This window comes from Dasypus novemcinctus, chromosome 5 (assembly GCF_030445035.2).
Source record: "Dasypus novemcinctus isolate mDasNov1 chromosome 5, mDasNov1.1.hap2, whole genome shotgun sequence".
NCBI classification, from domain to species: domain Eukaryota; kingdom Metazoa; phylum Chordata; class Mammalia; order Cingulata; family Dasypodidae; genus Dasypus; species Dasypus novemcinctus.
The window spans coordinates 92,708,288-92,734,099 of NC_080677.1; the positions used below are offsets into that span (position 1 = coordinate 92,708,288).

The 25,812-nt window shown below is 38.2% G+C and overlaps 1 long non-coding RNA gene and 1 pseudogene across 1 annotated transcript; both read right to left on the reverse strand.

Moving 5' to 3' along the window:
• Nucleotides 1-451: 451 nt before the first annotated feature.
• LOC131278414 (large ribosomal subunit protein bL19m pseudogene) lies at nucleotides 452-1,775 on the reverse strand (annotated as a pseudogene).
• A 2,326-nt stretch (nucleotides 1,776-4,101) lies between these two features.
• Nucleotides 4,102-25,752, reverse strand: LOC131278522 (uncharacterized). The gene is made up of 3 exons (XR_009185864.2): nucleotides 25,540-25,752; nucleotides 10,212-10,466; nucleotides 4,102-5,305 (listed from the first exon to the last, which is right to left on the reverse strand). It is a non-coding gene; the product is annotated as an uncharacterized lncRNA (long non-coding RNA).
• Between the last annotated feature and the right edge of the window lie 60 nt (nucleotides 25,753-25,812).

A 25,812-nucleotide genomic window follows, 5' to 3' on the forward strand; every position in this document is an offset into this window, starting at 1 on the left:
AAAATAATGAAAATCACTCTGAGAAGGGAATCAAGGGCATTTTCAGAAGGTCTTGAAAAGCAGGCTTGGTTCCCAACTTCCTGGAATCATTGAGGAGTGTCTGGGCAGATAACTTACATAAGTAGAATATGCTCAGAGACTGGACAGCTGTGGGTTTATTTGCAACCATACCTTCCCCCCCCCGCCAAAGCCCAGATTTTTCTGATAAAATTAGGGTCAAAATTAGTATTCTAGACAGCAACAGAGGGAAAAATAAATTGCAAAAGATAAGCCTGAGGAGTCCCAAAGCACACTGCCTTGATCCATAGTAATGTTCTTTGCTTTTTTCCCCTCAAAACTCCTTAAGAGAATTTGGAAAAAGTATGTAACTTTTTGTAAACTTCTAGAATGACATATAAAACTATTTAGCCCAGTTGGAATAACTGCAAAAAAATGCCATTTGCAGAATATTAAAATACTAGATTATTCTTTCAAATGTAACCAATGGACTAGAAATAACATATCAATTTTATGCCATCATCGTCCATCATATAAAATAGATGAGCAAATACATGACAAGATTTTCTTTATTGGTTGAAAATTTGTCTTAGTCCTTTTTCTCCTTGAAATGATCGTACCATGTGACTTCTACAGAATCTACAGAATATGATTTTGAAGTAATATATTTTGATGAACAAAAGTATTTTGATCACCTTCTCATAACTCTCTGCTACATAAAATATGGCTGTGAATTGAAATTTTTATTGCCTGTTATTTATTTAATGAATGCTAAGTTAATTTAATAATTATGTCCTTATAAATGAAATTAAATTGGTCTGAATATAAATACTCTGAGAATCAGAATATCCTCTTCAAGTCACCAAATTTATTCTCAGGATCAGGACTTTTCTGATGCTTTGATTTCATCCCCTATTACGGCTTCAATTTCTGAAATATCATATTCCCTCATCCTATCACACTCAAACCATGGCTGAGCTCACTTCTGAGCTTCTTTCATTTGTTCTTCAATTAAATAAAGGTCAAATTGGATTCCTTTAACATTAAATTTTGGACGTTCCCAGCGTTTGGACCAGGGCTTTAGGCTTCATTTTTACTCTCATTGTATTAACAGGAACTTCTTCGGTAGGATCTTGTGCTGCTGGCTTCATATTCATATTAAAAGTGCTGTACTCAGAAAGGGCATCTCGTAAGTTTAACGAGCTATCATCCAGTCATTTCTCTAATTTGACCACTTGGATCTCCTGAACTTGAGGATTATTAAGTTGAAAGCAAATCTCAACACCTTGTCCTTCAATAGTATTCCGAAAACTAAAAGTAGCTCCAAGTCCTTTTCCTGGTGTCCGGAACCAAATCCCCAGAACTGGCTGGTTTTTCCATTGGCGCATAGGTCGGCTGTAGTAACACGGCCTTTGCTTCCAACATAGAACCATGGAATGTGGAGTACTTTTCTCCTTTCTAACATATCTTTCCTTTCTATTTGAAATTTCAGAGGATCTGCTCTTTCCTTTGGAGGAAAGAATTCAGGCCTGTCTCAAAGTACCTTCTCTCCTGGCCCGGGGGGCGGCGCTTGTCCACGATGATAGGTTTGGGAGGCTGACCTCACCGGGCGGGAAGGCCCTGTGCTCTGCAGTCGGCACAGCCCCTCGCCAACCAGCAGACCACGGAAACTGGCGCAGGCAGAAGCGCTCGTAAACTAGGGTCGCGTCCAGCGCAGCTCCACAGCCCGGTGCCACGTGGGCCGCCGTGTCCACTTGCCTGCCTGTGCGCTTCAGCATCTAAGAACGAAAACTTTTCTTCTGGAGTGAGGTATTGTTACAGTCCTGGTATTATATTATAATAATAATGATTAAAATTATTAGCAGTACACAACTGATCAAAACAACATAAATATTTCACAAGTTTTCATGAATAAAAATAAAGTCTATTTGAAAGGTGTATCGTAATTGGATGGATTAGGGAGTGTTTATGGTGTCTTTACTGAAGTACATTTTGCTGACACTAATATTTTAAATTCCTCTTTTGCCCTGCCCCTCACTCATCTACCCACCCACCCATTCACTCACTCCACTGACACCCAGAGGTATTTCCACCACTAAGCGCTGCAAAGTGGTAAGTTCAGGGTGGCTGAGATGCCTGTATTTCTTTGGTATAAAATGGAAAACGAGTAATTGTAAAAGGGGAGGTGGAAAAGGTAAACCACAGATGACTTATCTGGCAAATCAATTTTTATGAAGGGTACATATGGAAGTCCAACTACTGATTCCCTGAAAACCAATTGGTTCATATTGCCCTTGAAAAGTCTCTGAATATCCCCCAGAAGAATCTAGGGATGTTATTCTATTTATCCTGTTGATGGAAGTGGGGGGAATTCCCCAAGTAACTAGATTAAACAGTAGCATAGGTTCTTGGTACAACACCGCCCTCCAGAAAAGAGATAACCAATAAGGAAAACACCATAACAAGTGGCAAGTGATAAATCCAGAGGAAAGAGGTCCCTGTGGAATATTAATTATATTTGGAAAAAATATTGTTCGATAAAATTATTCAAATGTGCATTTTGAAAGTCCAGTAATGTTCCTTGAATGACATATATATAGGCTATATCTGGACAAGATGAAATCTATAATCATCTACCAAAGTGCAAATCAATGATAAACCACTTCACATGCCCTAGGAAGATTGTACTTTTAAAATACAGTTAAAAACAAGTGATGGCAAGGATGTGAAGAAATTGGAACCTTCTTACCCTGCTGGCAGGAATGTAAAGTGGTATAACCACTTTGAAAAACAGTCAGGCAGTTCCTCAGAGGTTAAAAATTCAGTTCCCTTATGGCCAACATTTGTCTACACAAAAACTTGTACACAGTGTTCATAGCAGCGTTATTCATAATAACAAAAAAGTGGAAACAACCAAAATCTCCATCACCTGATGAACAGATAACCTTACTATGATGGAATATTATTCAGAAAAGAACAAAGTACTGATACATGCTACAACATGAATGAATCTTGAAAACATTACACTAAGTGCAAGAAGCTGGACACAAAGGACCATATATTTTATGATTTCATTTATCTGAAGTGTCCAGAATGAGCAGATCTACAGTGGTGGAAAGTAATTATTGGTTGCCCAGGACTGGTGGGCTTTGGGGGGAATGTGGAATGACCTCTTTTTGAAGTGACGAAAATGCTTTAAAACTAATTGTAGTGATAGTTTCACAACTCTGTGAATATACTAAAAACCATTTAACTTGTACATTTTAGCTTTGTAAATTGTATGGTATGTGAGTTACATCTCAATAAAGCTGCTATTTAAAAAGAAATAAGAGAATCCTATATTTTATGCATGACTGTTCTGTAAACCCACAACTTCTCTAATTTAAAAAAAGAAATCTATAACTGTGCCTAAATTTTTTTCATATGGATTCCAATCTTCCTTTTAATCATTCTCCCATATCAGGCAAAGTACATGGCATTTCTTTCTCCTCTTTCAATCTAGCATTTTTCGATGAACTTCTCTTTCATCAGAGCTATTTGGGTTGAACCTGCAGCCAAGTGGGTGGTCGCTTTCCTGATCTTGTCCCCACCCCACCCCCTCCGAGAGGCATGCGCCACTCCCATTGCTTGGAACACCTCTGTTTTTCTTCTTTCCTTTGTCATTGAAGAACTAGCAAAGTCCTAACTTAAACACCGAGATTTCTGGGATTAATTCCAGCTTTCTTGTGATATCAATCAAAAAAGGCAGTGCTGAATAATCCTAAACAATAATTTGTCTACAATTTACTTTTTATTTGCTTTTGAAATAGCTTATGTGCTATTTATCACATTGAAAATATTAATTTCACTTTGCATGTAATATCAGCACCCCCAGAGCATAATGCTCTCACTAAATGGAAGGTTGAAGGAAAAAGTCTGAGGTGTGTCTAGTAGTCAGGGGAAAACAATTATAGATTTGAACGTTTGTTTTGCAATAACCATAGTGTGTAAGCTCTTTGCAAATAATGAGAGGTTAGTGATTTTATCCTTTAACTGCTTCCAGAAATGTATTCAACACCTCGACTGCATCAAAAAATAAAGGGAAGCATACCAAACAACCAAGCATACTTTTTCCCCCTTTTTTAATCTTTTTTTTTAAAAGATACTAAGTCACACAAAATGTTACATTAAAAAATATAAGAGGTTTCCTATATACCCCACTCACCACTCCACCCCCACTCCTCCCACATCAACAACGTTTTTCATCAGTGTGGGACATTCAGTGCATTTGATGAATACATTTTAGAGCACTGCTACACAGCATGGATTAGAGCTTACATTGTAGTTTACACTCTCCCCCAGTTCATTCAGTGGGTTATGGCAGGATATATAATGTCCTGCATCTGTCCCTGCAGTATCACTTAAGACAACTCCAAGTCCCAAAAATGCCCCCATATTACACCTCTTCTTCCCTCTCTCTGCCCTCAGCAATCCAATGGGACTGTCTCCACATCAATGATACGAGCACAGTACAAGTTACAACTAATTGATTACAGTCAGTTACAAACACACTTTTAAATATTTTACACAATATTTCCTTTCAAGTCACTGTGATACCTCGCCCTGAAGTGAGATTCAGTTACATGATCAACCTAATCCTGTGGTTCTATTTCCCAAATATTCACCTGATAGAAGCAGGAACATCTTGTTGTATTGGGAAGAGTCCTGGGCCAGGTCTCAAGAGATTTAGGTCCCAGGTCTAGCACTTAACTAATCATGGGAACTTTGGCAAATCCATGTACTTCTCTGAACCTCAGTTTCCTTGTCTGCAATATGGGTATAATAAGAATTTTCCTGACTCTCTCACAGGATGGATCTTAGATTATAAGTATTGAGGAAAATTATAAAAGACATAGGCAAATATTAAGAATTTTTAGTTGGGTGAGATAATTGGACCTTTTGCAATATTAAGCCACTTGCCCTCCTTTTGGCCACCTTATCTGAAAGAAATTATCCCCTCAGGAACTAAAACATACTATCTTTTCTGGGAATCAAAGAGCTAAATGGCTTCCAGGAATTTGTTTCATTCTTATGTTATTATAATTAACAAAGTAATTAATTAATTTTATAATTAAGAACCCAAGAAAGGTTGCCTAACAATCAGAGTTACACAGCTCTTGACTTTTAGAACAGGAAGCAATATCTAACTTTAAAGTCACATTTTTTTCCAGTATACAATATTTTTGGAGGCATTCTCCTTTCTTTGAACTTCTGAACATCCTCCATCCTTTTAAGGCATCCAAATTAGAGTGGCCACCATCCACAGCCCCTGGAAATGGAGAAAGATGATATGAAGACTGTTAGCAAGTTAGGATGGCAATAGTGCCCAGTTTATTCACTATCTGTCTACACTGGTTATCCTAACATAATTATAAACAGTGTCCTGCTTTCACTCTCAAAAATGTCTTGATCTGGACCTGACATGCTTACACTGGCTTTACACTCTGAAAGTTAATCAGAACCATCAAGGAGTTGGAATACATTGTACTTATCAATTTTCATTACCAAATATCAACATTAAACTGTAGCCTTCTAAACATACTACAGACTGGTTTTTAAAAAAGCGAGTGTAGTTAAGCTAAAAAGGCATAACATAAAGATAAAAGACACATGATTAATTACACTCAAGAGACAGAAAGAAAAGAGAAAGAATGAAGGCATGAAAAAGTAAATAAAGAATTGTGATACTGGACTTCTCAAAACACTCAGAGAAAAATAATCCACTGGTACATAAGAAGATATTTTGAAAGACAGTGTGTAAAAGCAAGATATCTCCTCTAACATCTCACATTGTCTCTTCAAAGGAGGCAAGTGGAGTGAATAAGAACGCATTTTCCATTCCCCATAGGGACATTTTAGCTAGGTTGATTATTTTGGCCCCTGTGTGATCCTATGAGTGCATGTTTGCCAGGGACCCTCCCCTTGGAAAGAGTATTTTTCTTAAACCAGTACCCAATTTTGCTTTTCATCTATCTCCTGGTTTTAAATGACAGCTAGGATATGTTGCCTTTTACTCTTGAAGTTGCCAAACTTAAAACTATCTCCTATTCCTACTGAATTCGCTAATTTGTTTTTATGGTTTTAGCAAAATCAAAGTTATATGTGCACATGACTTAAAAATATCAAATATTTCTACAATGTTTGCTACTAAAAATAGTGGAAACCTCTCACCCCACCCAGGACCATTTCTTGTTCCCAGAGGTAACCTCTTTCAATAATCTCAGCTCTAAATAAACATGCTTGTAATGTGTTTCTTATTTTTCTTTAGCTTTACATATTAACTACTTCCCACCCTGGAAGAAGATTCAGTCATCTTCATCCCCTCTCTCCATTTTCTTTCCATAAGGAAAACAGAAGATAGGCAAAACAAAAAACAAAAAAACAAATATTGATTGATTGATTGCATAGTACTTCTCTAATGAAATCATATGTTAAAGAATGTGTATAAAACAATCATGGGCCTGTAACAATACCATCAGGGTTATTTTTCAGTTATTTTCAAAAGAAGTAGAACAAAAAGGTATAAACACATAATTCGGTATATGTAGTATATTATTGGGAAAGTTAAAAAACTTTGTGTATGTAAAAAACAGGTATGTGTGCTAAAAATTTTTGTACTTAGTAGGCAATAACTCGTTTTTTCCTCAGGCCTAGGATATAAATACTGTTAAGGACACAGAGGAACACAGAAATCACATACATTTGCCAAAGTCCCACAACTAAATGTGACACAGGAGCTCTGGGTTCAGAGCCTGCACATTGGACATTGCTCTGTACTATTCATTCTGGCAAGAGTGAAAAAAGTACTTCAGTAGCATAAATAGATTAAAAGCCCTGATCACAATGAAATATTTTCCACGAAAAGAACAGAACTGACAAATGAGTTCCAAACTGCAATCAGTAATCTCTCAGTAATTGCAGAAAATTGAACTTGTAACTTAAGATGGAAATGAGTAAAAGTCACCTTATGTTCAAAGTGGAGATGACAAATATCATATACTAAATTCAATGAATCTACCATCAGTCTTGGTCACAATTCTGAACAAAGTAGTAAGTAGATAATTTGGGGGAGAAGTAATGATCATTAAGTATAGGACTATGATCACCAAAAATAGGAAATGCCCATTTAGATGCTTAAATTTTACTGATACACTGTCAAACTGATAAGCTGGTCTGTATTTCAGCAATACACTTGACAAAATCTCTTGTAAAAAGGTTGTGAACAAGATGAAGAAATCAGACAATAATATAATGAAATAAACAGATAGCCAGAGGAATAACTGTTACCCCCAAAAGTGATAATTAAAAAGTCAATATTAATATGAATGACTGTATTTATATCATTCATGCATTCATTCAACAAATATTTATTTAGTGCCTACTATGTGTCTGGAACTGTGCTAAACTTTAGGGCAAAGCAGGAAACAAAACAGGCAAGGTTCTTTCTTGAAAGAGGCAATCAGTAAACAAAACAATTGCAGATTATATTGGTACTAGAAAGGAGATAAAAAGTCTGAAGAAATAAAGTGTTTGCAGGGGAAGCTACTTTAGACTGGGTGTTTAGTGAGGCTCTCTCTGAGGAGGCGACACTTAAGCTGAGACACGAGGGATGGAAAGGAACCATCACTGCCAGGAGCTGAGGGAGTGGTATTCCTGGTAGAGTGGTCAGAGGGGCAAAGGTCTGAGGGAGGAAAAGGAAGAGAAAGGAAACCAGTATGCCTGGAGCAAGGCAGTGAAAGGGAAGGCGGTGTGAGACCAGGCTTGTGAAGAAGGCTGAGGGCAGGTCACTTAGGTCTCCTGGGCCACGGTGAGGAGCTTGTACTGCCAGAGCAAGGAGAGGCCACTGAAGGTTTTAAAGAGGAAAGTAAAAAGATTCAATTTGCATGTTTCAGAATTCTGCTCTTTTCTGACCACTGTCCCACTGTGAACAAGTAAAAATCTGGAAAATATCACTTAAAGAGTTCGTTTAAAGGCATAGATGGATTACCAACGCAGCCAGATCAAATGAAGCCAAGATTGAGGAGAGAATGGAAACCTACAGTGATGTGCTCAGCATTTAAATCTGCTTCCCCTTGATTACTAAAGCAGTTCTTGAGAAGCTGAGAAACTGAACATTCGACAGTTTCATGGGGCTGGCAGAACACAAACTTGGATATAAGGGTCCACAAAGAAGGACGGACTTTAGTAAACACCTTTGACTTTTACTTCAGATTCCAAAAGTAGCAGGAGTAATGTCGAACTAGAAGTAGACCAGATCCTGCAGACACTAACTTCAGCTTTGTGTCAGCTCTCTCTGATTCAATTATGGTGCTCTCTGCTTATCCTTACTGCCTGCCAGAAGCAAAAGTAAATATATTCGCTGGAGGACGATGACTATATAATACCTCAAATCATCTCTACAATTTTTCATACATAATCTGTGGTACAATATAAAAAATAACCAGGTACACAAAAAGACAAATACTGCTTGAAAATCAAGATTAAAATAAAACATACAATAGAAACAGATTTTAAGGAGATCCAGATATTGGAATTATAAAAAAAAAACATTTAAAAATAACTGTGATTAATATATGATTAGGAATTTTAATGGAAAATTGAAAAGTATGAGAAAAAATCAAATAGAAATTATAGAACTGAAAAACAAAATAAATGTTTAGAAGCCAGTGTTAAAGAGGATTCAACACATATGACAGAATTAGTATTCTGGAAGATAAGTCTAACAACAACAACGAAAAAGACAGACTTAACTGCATAAAGAGGAAAGGAAAAAAAATACACAGAAGAGCATAAGAGATAATTGGGTAATGTAATGAAATGTAAAAGTAAAAAATTATAATAATACCTTAAAGTATTCAAAAGAATTATAGAATAGAAATACATGGCATGAATAAGCACCAGGAAAATAATTGGAATTAAACAGTTCTAAAGTTCCTACATTTGTAAAAGTATTGATATGTGTTGGAGTTTAATAAGTCAAGTATGTGATTTATACTCCAAAGAAACCACTGAAAGGATATTTAAGGAAAAGTGTAAGGTGAATAGAAAAAAGAAGAATATAGCAGATTTAAACCTAAATATATCAATAATGACTTTAAATATAAAACTGCTAAATATTTCATTAAAAAGATAAATATTATAAGACTAGATTTTTAAAAGTTATATGTTGATTACAAGAGGTATGCCATAAACATATTGATAAAGAAGGTCAAAAGAAAAAGTATGGAAAAAGAGTCACCAAGCAAACACTAACCAAAGGAGATTTAGTGTTACCATATTGATATCAGAAAATGTAGAATTTAAGAAATATAAGTAGAGAAATAAAAAGGATATTTCTTATGATGAAAGAAGCAACCCACTAGGATGAGATAATTTTTACATCTGTGCTCCTAATGACGTAATTTAAAAATATATAAAATGATAATTGACAGAAATAAAAGAGAAATGGGTAGTTCAGAAAACATAATCAGAAGATTTTAACAGACATCTCTCAGTAACTGATAGAACAAAGAGCCAAAATTAGTGAATAAAAGATTTGAACAATATGATTAATAAACTTGACCTAATTAACACTATACCCAAAAACTGAGGAATATTCTCTTTTTTGTAAGGTACGTATGGCATATTTAGCAAAATATACCATATACTTGGTCATGAAGGAAATTCAACAAAGAATTGGAATAAGTTCTCTGACTGAATTAGCCAGAAATACCCAAAAGATAACTTGAAAATTCCTAAATATTTTCAATTAAAAATGTATTTTTTAAAAGATATTTTTTAAAAGATACTTAGATTACATAAATGTTACATAAAAAATATAGGGATTCCCATATGCTCCACTCCCTACCCCTCCCACATTTTCCCACATTAACAACATCCTTCATGTACATTTGTTACAATTGACAAACACATTTTGGAGCATTGCCACTAAGCATGGATTATAGTTTAAATTGTAGTTTACACTCTCTCCCGCACAATTTTGTGAGTTATGACAAGATATATAATGCCCTGTATCTGTCATTGCAATGTCATTCAGGACAATTCCCAAGTCCTGAAAATGCCCCCATAATAGTCCTGTTTTTCCCTCTTCCTTCCCTCAGAACCTCCAGTGGTTACAGCCTCCAAATCAATGATAAAAATCCTTCCATTGTTGGAATAAGTCTATAGTAGAATACCAGTAAGTCTAGTGTAGTCCATCTTTCATTCCCCAATCCTGAGGATTCTGGGATGGTGATGCCTGCTTCACCTCTAATTGAGAGGGGGCTTCAATCCCATGGTACAGATGGATGGGACTATCTTGCTTGCAGTTATAGCCCCTCTCTGTTCCTTGGGATAGTCATTGTCCATCATCATCTCCTTATTAGTTGTCCTGGGTGAAGGTAACGAGCTGGAAAGCAGGTGTTGCAACACTGTTGAGATTCAGGTCCCAGCTGGCACATGGAAAAAGCAGAGATTTTATGTCTCTTGGATATACATCTAATAACTCTAGTACTAACTATAGTTTCAAATAAAAGGGCAGAAGAGTCATATGTAGGGAAACCACCACTCTGTCAGAGTAGGGAGTATAAATTCCAAGTAAGGCTCTCTGGTAAGGCACCAAACTCCTGAACTGTCTGCCCTGCCTATAGTGTCTGGATGTCTCCCGAGCCCTCAGGAGCCCCACTATTTTAGGCAATATTTACTTTGGCAGTCAATGAGACCCTACTGAGACATTTATAAGCATAACCTGTGGAATAACCTCCTGACTCATTTTGAAGTCTCTTAGTCATGTAAACTCATTTGTCTTTACCTGTTCCCCTTTTTGGTCAAGGCCTTTTTCCAGATGCATTGCTATTTGGTGCTTGTGCCAGGGAGGCTCATGCCTGGGAGTCATGTCCCATCCTGGGGGGAAGGTGATGCATTTATATGCTGAGTTTGGCTTAGAGAGAGGCCACACTTGAGCAACATGGGGGATCTCAGGAGGTAACTCTTAGGCACCCTATACTATTAGGCTAAGTTTCAATTTTGAAAGTAAAGGTAAATAAGTACAGTAATCAATATCAGGGGTCCATTAATGATCCATCTTCCTTCACTAGTCACAGCCCCTGTACTCAGGGTATCCTTGCTGTCCCATTAAAGAATGTGGCAGAGCTCCCCAGGATGGGAATTCGATATTCTTTTGGTTATTGTGTGAATTTCCACCCACCATGAAAAAGCCCCATGAACACTTGAACACATTTCTATGCCTTATAGATATCCAGCTGGACTTCCTCCCATGCATCCCCCTCACTGAAACCTTGCACCAATGATCTTCCCCTGCCAGTTGCAACCCTTCTGTAATCCAAAATTTCTTCAAAAATGAAGCCAACAAAATAACCAAATACAAGTAATAAGAAAAGAAAATAATAATGATTGTTTTAAAAATATCAAATAAAATACAATTTTTAAACCTTTAAATAAAAAGTAATAAGAATATAAAATTTTTTTTAAATGTGTAAATTATGTTTTTCATCACTGTAAGATCTCTTGTCTTGTATGTGCAGTGACATTTTCTTCCATTTATTCCCCCAATGTCTCATTTTTTTTTCATTTTGTCTTCAAAGAAGCTTTAGGTTACAGAAAAGTGATGTACAAAATATACAGAATATAGGGGATTCCCATATACACAACATCCTCCCCCTTTTCCCCTTTCCCTTATTAATAACATATTACTTGTGGATCATACATTTGTTACAAGTGATGTACAAATACTGAAACATTGCTACTAACCATGGTCAATGATTTACATTATGGTTTACATTTTGAAACATACACTTTTATAAACTTTGATGAAATTTAACACAGCCTGTATCCATTATTGCAGGATCATGCAGAACACTACCATGCTCCCCCCACCAAATGCCCCATGTTCCATCTATTCTATTCCTCCTTTCCCCTCCCCTCAGGATCCATGGCAACCACCAAGCTTCACTCCTTGAAGAACAAGATTCAGTTACTTGCAATAACATTGAGGGCTTGACATACTAGCCTGTCCTCCCCTATTAAGCACTGCCTCTGCTCTCAAGAGACTCCTGCCCGGGAGCTGTACAGAACATATATCCAGGGGGCATCGTAATGATTGGATATACTCATAGTGGCAACAATTAAAAACCACAGCAGGGGGGGTACTGGGTTCCTGGCCAGTGGTGCTCTGTCGCGGTCCCTAGGGAAGCAGCGACAGTCTCCCAGGTACAGCGGCGGGGACCTGGAGGGAGTGAGGGTTCAACAGTGAGCCCCTGATGCTAATGACTATGCTTGTGAGCTGATAAACCTAAAATAAGAACAAGGCCTAGAGCAACATTGTGCCTGGGAATTTCCTCCTGTCAGCCTTCATGTTACTCAAATGTGGCCAGTCTCGAAGCCAAACTCAGCATGTAAATGCAATGCCTTCCCTCCAGCGTGGGACATGACACCCGGGGACGAGCCTCCCTGGCAACGAGGGACCACTATCAAATACTAACTGATGATGCAACTGGAAAAGGACCTTATATGGAAGGTTCAATGCGGATCAGCAGAATATCCATGTCTACATAAAATAACATGACTTTAAAATGCTGTTTGACCTAAAGTAAGGGGGAAATGGAAAGGAGAAATGAGTTTATATGGCTACGAGTTTCTAAAAAAGAGTCTGGAGGCTGGCAGAAGGATTGCCCTCATGCACAACTGAGCAGAGTCAGAGAGACAGATAAAGCAGATACAACCCCCAGATATTGGTTCCTTTGAAGGCTAAAGAGACCCATGAGAGTTATGGCCATGGCCGATGGGGTTAACTACCAGGGCAGATGGCCCCTCATTGGAAATGGTGTTTATGTGTGATGAATCTGGACTCAGATGGGATCTCCCTTCATAAGACTTTCATGCTAATGTGCTGGAGGTGCAGTTAACGTTGGGATTTAAGATATATTTAGGGGATTTGAATCTCTGGACTGACAATGTGATAGCCAGGTCCTGAGCCTCAACAGACTCCAGCACCTACAATCTGATTTATTGGACTTACCACACTCAGCTAAGATGGAGTTGAAGAAGGACAATCACCACACCATGGAGCCTAGAGTGATTACAACTGAAAATGGGAGGATTGCATCCAGCATCCATGTGGAATTTGAGCCTCCTCTTGACATAGACGTGCAATGGACACAACCAATCCAATGTCCACATAGAAGAGGTGGTATTGGATTGAGAAAAGTGGACATGGTGGACGATGGGTATGGGGAAAGGCAGGAAGAGATGAGAGGTGGAGGTGTCTTTGGGACATGGAGCTGCCCTGGATGGTGCTTCAGAGGCAATCACCGGACATTGTAAATCCTCACAGGGCCCACTGGATGGAATGGAGGAGAGTATGGGCCATGATGTGGACCATTGACTATGAGGTGCAGAGGTGCCCAAAGATGTACTTACCAAATCCAATGGATGTGTCATGATGATGGGAACGAGTGTTTTGGGGGGGAGAGGGGGGGTGGGGGAGTGGGGTTGAATGGGACCTCACATATATATTTTTGATGTAATATTATTACAAAGTCAATAAAAAAAAAAAAAAAGAGACTCCTGCCCCCTCTATTCGAGAACATAGCAGAACTCCCCAAGATGGGAGTCCAAAATCTTCCTGCTCATTACGTGAGTCTCCACCCACTGATACCACACACTATGGCAAAATGAACACTCATATACTCCCTAGAAGCCTGCTCCAGCTGTGCCCTATCCTGCATGCCCACCACATTCAACACCTTAAACCAGTGACCCTCCCCTGCCATCTTTGTCAAAAGAATATTCCCAACATTGCAGTTTCAACCACATACCAGCAAATCCCCAGGGTTCACCTGCTCCCTCCCTCAAACTTCCCCCCAGTTCCATAAACAGTCCAACCCCTACTCCCCATTCCACCCCCCTAACAACCCAGCCAAACCGCCCAACCCAATGGCATCACTGTCATTCCCATCCACTGCACAACTACACTCTTCCACCTTATCATCAATTTTGCCCACATGGGCATTAGCTCACAACCTTCTTCTCCCTTTCTGTCTCCTATAAACCTATCTTCCAAACTCTATTTCTGTGAGTTTGCTCAATTTGCTTAATTCAACTATATCTGAAAGGGGTCTAATCCAACATATATAAAGAAATCCTAACCTCAAAAATAAAAAGACAAACCATCCATTTTTAAAAGTGATTTGAATAGACACTTCTCCAAAGAAGAAATACGAATAGCTAAGAAGCACATGAAAAGATGGTCAACATCACTAGCTATTAGGGAAATGCAAATCAAAACCACAATGAGATACCATCTTACACCCATTAGACAGGCAACCATTAAAAAAAAACAGAGGATTACAAGTGTTGGAGAGATTGTGGAGAAACGGAAACCCTTATCCGCTGCTGGTGGGAATGTAGAATGGTGCAACTGTTGTGGAGGACAGTTTGGCAGTTCGTCAGAAAGCTATCTATAGAAATGCCATATGATCCAGCAATCCCACATTAGGTATATACCCAGAAGAATTGAAAGCAGGGACACGAACAGATATGTGCACACCAATGTACACAGCAGCATTATTCACTATTGCCAAAAGTTGGAAAAACCCAAATGTCCATCCACAGATGACTGGATAAACAAATTGTGATATATACACACAATGGATATAAGAAGGAATGCAGTATTAGCACATGGGATAACATGGATGAACCTTGAAGACTTTATGTGGAGTGAAGCAAGCCAAGCATTGAAAGACAAATATTACATAATCTCACTGATATGAATCAAGAATGCATTTTAAACACACATGACTCATGACCCAAAGAAGAAATTACAGTAGTTGTTTAAAATGTTGTTATGAATGACAATAAAAACACAGCAGATGAAAACTTATCAACATAAGACTATTCTTAGGTGAATTGGAGCCCTACCTTATGCTATGCACAAAACTTAAAGTTGATTACAGACCTAAATGTGCAAGGTAAAACAATAAACCTTCTGGAAGATAACATAGGACACAATCTTCATGACTTTGGAGTAGGAAATGTTTTCTTTAACAGGATACAAAAAAGCACAGTCTGATAATAGAACTACATTAAAACTAAGAACAACCATTCATCAAAAGACATCATTGAAGGAATGAAAGGATATTTGTACAAAGTGGTAGAAGTTGTTTGTAACACATATACTGACAAAGAATTCATATCTAGAATACATGAATATCTCCTTTAGGTCAATTTGACAAAAATGAAAAAATCCAATAAAAATGGGCAAAATACTTGAATAAGTACCTCACAAAGAAAATATTCATATAGTCAATAAACTTATGAAAAAGGGCTCAACATCAACATCATTGTTCATCAGGGAATGCAAATAAAACCCGAAAGAAATTAAATACACACAGATCAGAATGGTCACAATTAAAAAGACGGACAATTATGAAGTTTTGTGAGAACGTGAGCAACTGAAACTCTCATTCACTGTTGGCAGAAAGGTAAATTGGTACAATCATTTTATAAAATTGGAAGTGTCCACTGTAATTGAACACACACTTACCCTATGACTCAGCAAATCTTCTCTAAGGTAGAAACCCAACAAGAATAAGCATGTGTGTATCTGCACCAAAAGACATATTCAAAAATGTTCCTTAGAGGACTATTCATAACGGTTCTAAACTGGAAACAACCTACATATCCATCAACATTAAAATGGATAAATAAATAGGGATTTATCCATATAAGTGGAACACCATGCCTAAATGAAAATGAAAATAAAATAACTGCTTCTACATTACAACAACATGGATCTCACAGTCACGTTTAAGTGAAAGAATTCAAGGCCCCCAAAAAAGAGTAGTAGGTATCATAATTCTCCTTATGTAAAGTATAAAATGGGCAAATCCAATGAATTGTGTTAAAAGTCAGGGCTGTGGTCACTGTTGGGGAACAGGTTGGGGATCGTGATTGATACTGTGCACGAGAGAGGCTTCCGAGGTCTGATAATGCTCTATTTCTTGATTTGGGTGGTGGTCATAGGATGTGTTTTCCTTGTGATATTTTATTAAGCTGTATATATATGATTTGGCAACTTATATGGCACCTCAATAAAAAAAGTTTTCATTCTTAAAAGATTACTTTTTGTGGAGAAAGCAATTTATGGGAAAAGAGCAGAAAGCAGAGTCAACCAGTGGTCCCGTGAGACCTCAGACAAGGCAGGGGAAGTGAAATGGAGGAAGGTGAGGGGATATGTCTTGAAAGTAAAATTAACAGGATTGGTAAGTATAGAGGCAATGAGGGAATTAAAGATATCCCCTCGGTTTTTCAGTTTGAGCAATAATGCAATGGAAATGACCAGAGAAGGGCAGATTTAGGGGGCGAAATCAAGAGCTAGTTTTTGGATGTACGAAATTTAAGATATCAAAGTTGCCAGCAGGACATACAAATCTGAAGCTTGGAAACAGGCACAGGTACAGCTATGAATTCAGGAATCATCAGCATATATAGGGTATTTATGGTCATTAAATTGAAATGCTTCATAACTTCACTCTCAACCTTGGCTGATTCACCATTTTATCTGTGACTATGGATGAAGGTGTAAACAAATCCACAGATAACAGTAAAGTCATACATTAAACACTGTCAAAAGTAAGAAAACAACTCAAAGCATGATAAAATTTATTAGGAATAATGTAATCATCTTCTTAGGTTCAAATCATCTTACTAGTGGTATGACAACTAAAATACAAAGGAGTGAAAAAGACATAGCAATTTTAATTTCCAACATGATTCACTTGAATCAACACTAGGAAAAAGCAGCAAAAAAAAAAAAAAAAAAAAAATCCAACAGTCTAGAGATCAGTGCAATGAAGAGAAGATAGTATCTTTGCTTTACCCTGTGCTGATCAGACCACAGACCAGTCACACTTTAAGTGTGATTTTTGAGATACTAGAATAGATTCAGAGAAAAAGATTAAATGGGAAACAGTGACATATGAAGAACCACTGGAAGAAATTAAGATGTTTAGCTACAAAAGAGATTCAGAGGGGTCAGGGGTTGGTGTTTAAAAAACTACTTTCAAACACTTTAAAAACTGTGCAATGGACACAACCAATCCAATGTCCACAGAGAAAATGTGGAATGGGTGTGGGAATGGTAGCCATGGTGGCTGCTGGGTGTGGGGAACGGGAGGAAGAGATGAGATAGTGGAGGCGTTTTCGGGACGTGGAGTTGTCCTGGATAGTGCTTCACGGACAATTACGGGACATTATAGATCCCCCCAGGGCCCACTGGATGGAACGTGAGAGAGTCTGGGCTATGATGTGGACCATTGACTATGGGGTGCAGTGATGCTCAGAGATGAACTTACCAGGTGCAATGGATGTGTCATGATGGGAGAGAGTGTTGCTGTGGGGGGAGTGGGGGGTGGGGGCAGTGGGGTTGAATGGGACCTCATATTTTTCATAATGTAATTTTTAAGAAAAATAATAAATAATTTAAAAAAAAAAAAAAACTGACTTTTAACACTTTTTCCCTAACTTTGGGGGGAAAATTTAAGATCATTGAATAAAATTGTAGATAGATTCTGGCACAAAATAATGAAGAATTTTCTGATAACTTCATTTGGGTTGCTTTATAAACTAATTCCCCACTGCCAAAATATTTCAGTGTCTGTATGGCTACTTCCAAAGATTCACAGATGGGTGGATTATTGGTTGCAAATCGCTAAAGCCTCCACACCTCTGAGATACCATGAATGAGTAAATCAGGGATTGGGAAAAATAACATTTTGGAAAGGAAGGGAGCAGTAAGCAAAAGGAAGGGGAAGAGGAGGAAAGCAGAACAGGAAGGAAAAGGGAAACATTTCTATCATGGAAACACTTTCTCTGACAGGAAAAAACAACAACACAAGGACACTCAAGACATTTAGGGGAAAATAAGATCCATAGCATAGGCTACTAAAGTAGGTTTTTGATACCGTAAACATTTCCCTACATCTAGAACTTACCTGGTCTTTACTATTTTCCTAAAGGACAATCCAACTCTGATAATCAGCATCCCATAGTATGAATAGTTCAAACGTAACAATTGTCACCTCTCATTTATTCTATTATGATTTTTTTAAATGAAAAAAATAAACTGGCAATACATGCATGGTGAAATTGGACACGATTTTTCAAAGTGAAAAAATAATAACTCTATTTTTTGGCCCAAACATTTAGCTATTTGTGCTCTACTCCTTCAGAAAATACTTTACTTTCATAGTACAAGTCTTCAGAACCAAGTAATTTGAGTACTGTGCCCTTTACAGCAACATTCTGCAAATTCTACTACTTCCAAATAAAGTAGTATGCAGTTTTCAGGACCACAGTGTTTTACTATCTGAGTTTATTTTCAGTGATTTGTTTATCCAAGAGTTACCAATGACAACAACAACAATAATAAAGCATACTTTCATTAAAACGTGCAATTATCTAAATGTATATAGACTGAAAATAAGTGATAGGTGGAATTTTATACTAATATTAAGGGGAGAAAAGTCACTATTTTTAAAATAATAGTTCTCATATCCCAAAAGTGAGATGGTAGCATAAATACAGATGTTATAGAAAACAGAACACATTTTAAGGAAGTTTGTTTCTGTTGAGGTTAGCATGATGAGAATGTTCTGAATGTACTAAAGGATTCCTCTTTTTTTTTTTATGAAAATGCAAACATCTACTAAGATTGCTTTTGAAATAAGATGTTTACTCATTTACTGCTTGTTTACCTAGAGAAGAGTGACCTTATTGAGACACTCAAAAATGTCAATAGCCTGTTTATAATGTATTTAATGGAGTAACATCTCTATTATCTACCTTTAGAGACAATCCTGTGGCTATTCTAAACAAGAAACTGAGAAGCTAATAGGCAGATGCCAGGCATCGAAGGCCTAAGAGGACTCCGGACACCCGAAGGAGTGAATACGGACTTCTAAACTGCCTAATTTATTTTTTGTCTTTAAGGACAATAGAATTCTGCCTTAGAGATCTGTGTAACCAGTGAGCAGAAATACACAAACATTCTTTAGTAAATGCTTTGGAAACAAAATTCTTCCCAGATATTTATTGATAGGAAAATCTAATCTAAAAATTCTTCTGGCCAGCCCCTTGGCAACATCCCAGGCTTCCATCTGCTGTATGCAGTTGGGTTTCCTTTGCTCTTGTCTCACAGATGACTCTCTCCAGTATTAAAGTAACTCAGGAGGTCACCCACTTGGTAGAAACCAAAACAGTAATTACTAAGACCCAGGTGCAACACACTCTGCATTTTAGCCCTATTCTCCTATTGGAAATATGCAAAAATCTTCCCATCCTTTTTTCTTTTGGCTAACATAGCTATGTTAGTTTTGAAAATCAGAACTGACTCCAAATGAAAGCAGAATAAAATCTGTTTTTTTTAAATTACCAGTGAGCACAAAAGCTTTGAATCAAACCCTAATAAATTTTTGTCCAAAATTAACACCCAAATCAAGAAAACAACCTCTAAATCTGTTGTTATAATAACTAGTAATCATTTGTGTACATTTCAGTTGGTATTAGGAAAGACTTAACTATTGCAGCTTTCCAAAAATTATGTCCCCATTTGAATTTGAGGGAGTTGTACTATTAAGAGTTTAATTTGATTCGCTAAGCCAAACTCAGCATATAAATACATTACCTTCCCCCCAGCATGGGACATGACTCCCACTGATGAGCTTCCCTGGCACTGCAGGATGACTACCAAGCACCAACTAGCAATGCAACTGGAAAAAGACCTTGACCAAAAGTGGAAAAAGGTAAAGACAAATGAGTTTATATGGCTAAGAGGCTTCAAAATGAATTGAGGTCATTCCAGAGGTTATACTCATACAAATCTCAGCAGAAACTCTTTGCCAAAGTTGATACTACCCCAAATAGTGTGGTTCTCAAGGTCTCTGGAGACATTCATACACTATAGTCAGGGCAGATAGTTCAGCAGTTTGGTGCCTTGCCAGTGGGCCCTACTTTGGAACTTATGCTCCCCAGAGTGACAGAGTTCGACTCAGTTGTGATTTCCCTACGCATGGCTCTTCTGCCCCTTTTATTTGAACCTAAAATCACTACTATATTGGTAGGTGTATGTCCAAGAGACTTTAATCTTTGGGCTGCCCACATGCTACCTGGGCCCTGAATCTCATCAGAGTTGCAACATCTACTCTCCAGTTCATTGTTCTCACTCAGCAAAGCTATTAATAACATGGAGGTGATGATAGACAGCTACCATATCAAGGAACCAAGAGAGTCTACAACTGCAAGCAAGAGAGTCACATCCATCAGCCCTATGGGATTACAGACCCCTCTCAATTAGAGATGGAGTGGGCATCACCATCCCTGAATCCTCAGGATTGGGGAGTGAACTATGAACTAAAGTAGGCTTACTGGTATTCTACTACAGCCTTATTGTTATTCTAGCAATGGAAGAAGTCTTATCACTGATTTGGAGGCAGTGGCCACTGGAGGTTTTGAGGAAAGTGAGAGGGCAAAACAGGAGTAATATGGGGGCATTTTCAGGACTTAGGAATTGTCTTGAATGACATTGTAATGACAGATACAGGCCATTATAAATCTTGTCATAATCTACAGAATTGTGTAGGAGAGAGTGTAAATTACAATGTAAACTTTAATCCACACTTAGTGGCAATGCTCCAAAATGTGTTCATCAATTGCAATGAATGTACCTCATTAATGGAAGATAATGTTAACGTGGGAAAATATGGGAGGTGTGGGGAATAGGGCATATGGGAATCCCGTATATTTTTATATGACATTTGTATAATCTAACTTTAAAAAAACAAAAAACAAAAAATAGTTTAATTTGACAAGTTAGTGCACATCAAATTTAATTAATGTCCATTTCATGTTCTGGAAAGATAAAATATCAAAGTCCTAAGAAGATATCTTATTTATATATACAGTAGTCCAGAAATCAATGGGATACTCAAAATATTAAGGGGGAACATCCTTCACTTATGGAAAACAGGATAAAATAAATCTAAAATTAAGTGTCATACATTGTTTGGAGTAAGAATGAAAATGACCTATCCAATCAGCTCTAATCATGAATATAGACTTTTCAAGAGTGTACCTTCTTCCTCGTTTATTTCCAATAGCCAAGTACAAACAAAAGCTAATTCTTGGAATTCTTGTGTTTGAAGAGAGGCTTTTGGCTAGAGGAAGTGCTATTTGAAACAGCCGGAAGATTAAGCTGGCCCCTATTACAGAAAGCTACCATGTCTTAATACTAAGTAAAAAATTCCCTGCTTCATTCTATCAAGGCTTATTTTACACAGAATGTGAACCAAAAGGCCAGTGGTTGGTAAGGGGAAAAAAAATGAACAAAACTTTCACTAAATACCATACATCTCTCTGGCACCACTCCACAAAAGTTGATTCTTGAGTAACGTGAATAGCAGACATTTTTTTAATCTGTTCCTTGAAATATTTGTGTGGGGTTGTTCTGTGCATCGTGGCCAGGAGTGGGGTTGGGAGCCAGAGAGGAGTACAGGGGGAGGGTAAGGACAGGGAATTATGCATTATATGCAAAGTATATGAGAGAGAAGCATGCACAGGAAAAGCAGATCTGAATTCCTCAAGGCTTGTTTTGTTAACAGTAAGCCAGCCTGGGAAGGGCCCCATGAAGAACCTGGTAAGCAACTACCTGGCTGTTCCACTGACAAATCCGTGGAGTTCCTAGTTAAGATGACCTAAAACATGCAAGAACTACTCTTCACCAAAATTGTAAAAACAAACAAACAAAAACCTGCTAAATTTTCATAGCAAGATGGTATATTAGGGATCAAGAAGTCCCAAACCAATGTTTTTCAGATCTACTTTTTAGAACAGTCCTGGCCTTTGTGGAGAAAATGGAGGCAGCACAGCAAGGTAGACAGGGCTTGGCAGTTGCCCCTTTTGTTCTCTTGGTGTCAATCTGCCTTCATTAGCACCAGCGTAGTATCCAATATTTGCAATTAATCAATGATAAAGAGTTCTTCTAAAAATTGTATAGGATAGACAAATATCGTTAAGCATAATTTTAAAAATTCCTGGATTTCTGATACATTGGAATAATTGGAATTGCAATTCTGAGATTTGTTTTATCTTATGCATGGGTTTGGAAATGAACAGCTGTAACTGTTCCAATCATATCTAATCCAATAGCTCTCAAATGGCACTGGGGATTTTTCTTCCCAGGGGATATTTGGCAATGTCTGAAGATATTTTTGGTCATCATAACTGGGGAGTGCTATTCGTATCTAATGAGTAGAGGCCAAGGATACTGCTAAACATCCTACAATGCACAGGACTGCTCCCCATAACAAAGAAGTATGCAGCCCAAAATGTTAACAATGCCAATATGGAAAAACCCTAGTATAATTCAAGTGCTTTAAGTATTATTAAACCATAATGATGAGATCAAAAAGTCATTATTCCCATTAATAACCATTCGGCACAAAAGCAATTTGAAAAAAATGCTTAAAGCTACATGTAAGCTATGCAGACAAACAGATGAATTATTTATGATTTGTAATAAAATTGAAGATGAAAAATGAGACATTATTTTGATTAAAATGTTCACATATAATTTCCAATGAAAAAGATAACCTTCTTTCTAGGGTACTATGTTGAGAAAAGTAACAAATGGTTAGAGACTATCCTACTCACCAATTCCAATCTATCATCAAATTGTTATTCTTTAAATATATCAATATTCCATCTGAAAGTCAGCCCCCTTGCTAGAAATTATGGTAACAGCTAGAAAATGTATATACCAGTAAGGATTTATCATGAAAGTTTTGAGTCTCCTTGGTTGTAAGACAATAACATCCATAGCTTATTAGTAAGTAATCCTGTGACCTAGGAGATACTAGAGTGTGCTCAGCCATTTAGCTCCAAACCACCTCCTCTCTTCTCTCTTTCCTGTTTACCTCAGTTTGTAGGGACAAGATTCCGTTTGCTTTGGGAATCACTCTGGTTTAATCTCCTTGAGAACAATAACAATAGCTAACATTTTTCTAAGCATTTACTACTAGGATAATCAGAATCATTTTTATAGCTCCTCTTACAAAATCTTATGTATTAAAATGGACAAGAATTTCATAAAAATAAAAACCTCATACAGACCAAATCCACTGAGGGGAGGATGTTGCTCCATAAAAATTTGGAAGTTAATGAGTGAATAAAATGAATAAATGAATCCTCTTTGTTTAAGTTCTATGCTACATATACACAACAAACTTAAATGGGTTTTAGAGACACTATTTAAAGTTTCTGGCTCCCAAAGCATATACCACACAATGGTTTGGCTTAAACAATCATAATTTATTGGCTCAAGGTTTTGAGACTAGGCGAAGTCCAAAATCAAGGCGTTATCAAGGCTATGCTTTATTCCTGAAGACTATAGCATTCTGGAGCTGGCTGCTGGTAATCCTTGGTCCTTGGTTTTTCTGTCACATGTCAATGCACGTGGCAGCCACTCCTGGCTTCTGCTTTTTCTTCCAGGTTCCATTGACTTTCAGCTTACCACTGCTCCCTCTGCTATCCCCACACCCCTTTCTGGCCTTTGCTATAAGGTTTCAGTAAGAGAATTAAGATCCATCCTGACTCAGATGGGCCACACCTTAACTAAAGTAACCACATCAAAAGGACCTGTTTGCAAGGATTCACACCCATGGAACTGGACTGAGTTTAAGCACATGTTTTTCTGGGGTGCATAGCTCCAAACCACAACAGGCACTTTTTCACAGATATTTTTCATTTTACAAATACATCTATAATCCAACCTGTCCTGTTAGGACCACATTAATTTCATGTTATTTTTGGCCTATTCCTGCTGCCTGAAAAAATGAGTCAATTATTTGTGATAACAATTGCAAGTGTCTTCAAAATCCTACTGGAAATGTAAATCTCATCAAGGGGCAAAGACTTACCCTAATGCCAGATATTCAGCCAGTGCTTAACCCTACTCTTTTACTATGGGAAAGGCTCTCTTTTTTGGATCAAATGTCTTAAAATATGGGATTAAAATAGTGAAGAAAATTAATTCTTATGAAACTTTATTTGGCTGTGAACTCTTTTGTTCTCCATTTCCTAGTCATTGATATGACAGATTCCCTTAAAGGATTAATGTCTTCTATTCACTGTGATAAACACTTGGACAACTCTCTGAGAGCCCCAGCCCTCAAAGAGACTCAGCTTGGTTGGGCCAGTTGGGGAGGTAGAGAAGTACAGAAAAATCAAAAGGAAGTTCAAAGTCATTGCTTTGGAATTAATTGAACATAAATAAATGGGAAAAGAAAACTAAGAAGGAGGTGATTGAGCAAGCAGGGCCCTGTGGGGAGAGGAGAGGCACCTTGGGCACTGGAGCCAACCTGTAATACTGCAGTGTTCCAACATGTCCAACCTTAGGCTGCAGTAGCAATAGGTAAACTTCATTTAATTTAAAAATAGTGTGTTCTGGCTCCAAGCATTTTTTCCAATTCAGTTCCTGTTCCTTTTGGCCATTTTTATCATTTTTAAAAAGCAGTCTTTTTGTCTCAGAAAAAAAGCAATTCTTCAAATCTAGTTGACACAAAGAAACTTGACAAGGGCAACGATTTCCAAATGCTCCAGACACTTCATTAAGCAATACTTACTGTGTGCCTAGTATGTCTTAGGTTCTGAGGAAGCTACAGGCACCACTTAAGTATTGAGACCCATATTTTGCTTTTGGCAAACTGTTCAATAGGTTCCCCTCCTCCCAGAACACACATCTATGTCCACCAAACCCTAAACCCTTTATAAAATGGCAAACACCTTCCTTCTGAAAGCTTTTCAATGATTCATCCCCAAGCTGGTTTCACCTATTTATTACAATATGACTTTATGCAACATTTTGTTGACATGGTTCCTCCAAGGTGGCTGCACATGTCCCTGCAACTGAAGTCTTTCAAGAGGGTCTGATTCAAAGGAAAAATAAATTGTAATTTTTAAAATTAATAATAAATCAGACCTCCCTTCCGGTCTGAAGGTGCAAACTCCTAGGGCCTGGGGCTTCCCTACCCAACTTGGCATCCCCACCCACGTCTTCTGCAGGACCACGCATTTCGTGGTCTCTTGGAGAGCTGATGCCCTTGAGGGAGCCCCTGGCAACGAGATAGATGTCCTCCGGTCAGGTGTGCTGTGTGGCTCCTTACCTCACAGTGCAGCAGCAACGGCACTTATTAGAAACAATATGAGTTAGGGGTCAGGTAAGGGTTCTGTATGAATCAACTCATTTAATCTTCACACGTTCTATGAAGCAAGTGTCATTGTTTCCATTTTACGAGGCAGGTGAGGTGCCCAGAGCTTTGCTACAGTAGTCCAGAGTATTCAAAGCTAACTGTAGAGCCCGCCAGTGAACACACACAGTCTGAGTCTACCCCCCACGCTCTTGACCACCACGCTGCCTTCCATCCAGTAAAAGCCCCTCATCCCTAGGACAACCTGGCTGAAGCATCGCAGGTCCTGGGCGTCTAGGAATGTCATCCAGAAGGCCCTTCGGCCCCTCTTTGGAGAGAGTGCAGGCCCTCGTCCCTCTGGCTCGCCTCGCCGAAGGGTGGGAGAGGGTACGGGGTGTGACTCCGTGGGATGATCGCCTGCGCTCCCGACCGCTGAGCGGAAGCTGTGTGTTGCCTGGGCCAGGAACGGGCGAGGAAGAGGGCGGGACCGCAGCCACTCGCCCGCGGCGGCCGGTCCCCGCCTCCCAGGCCGGGCCAC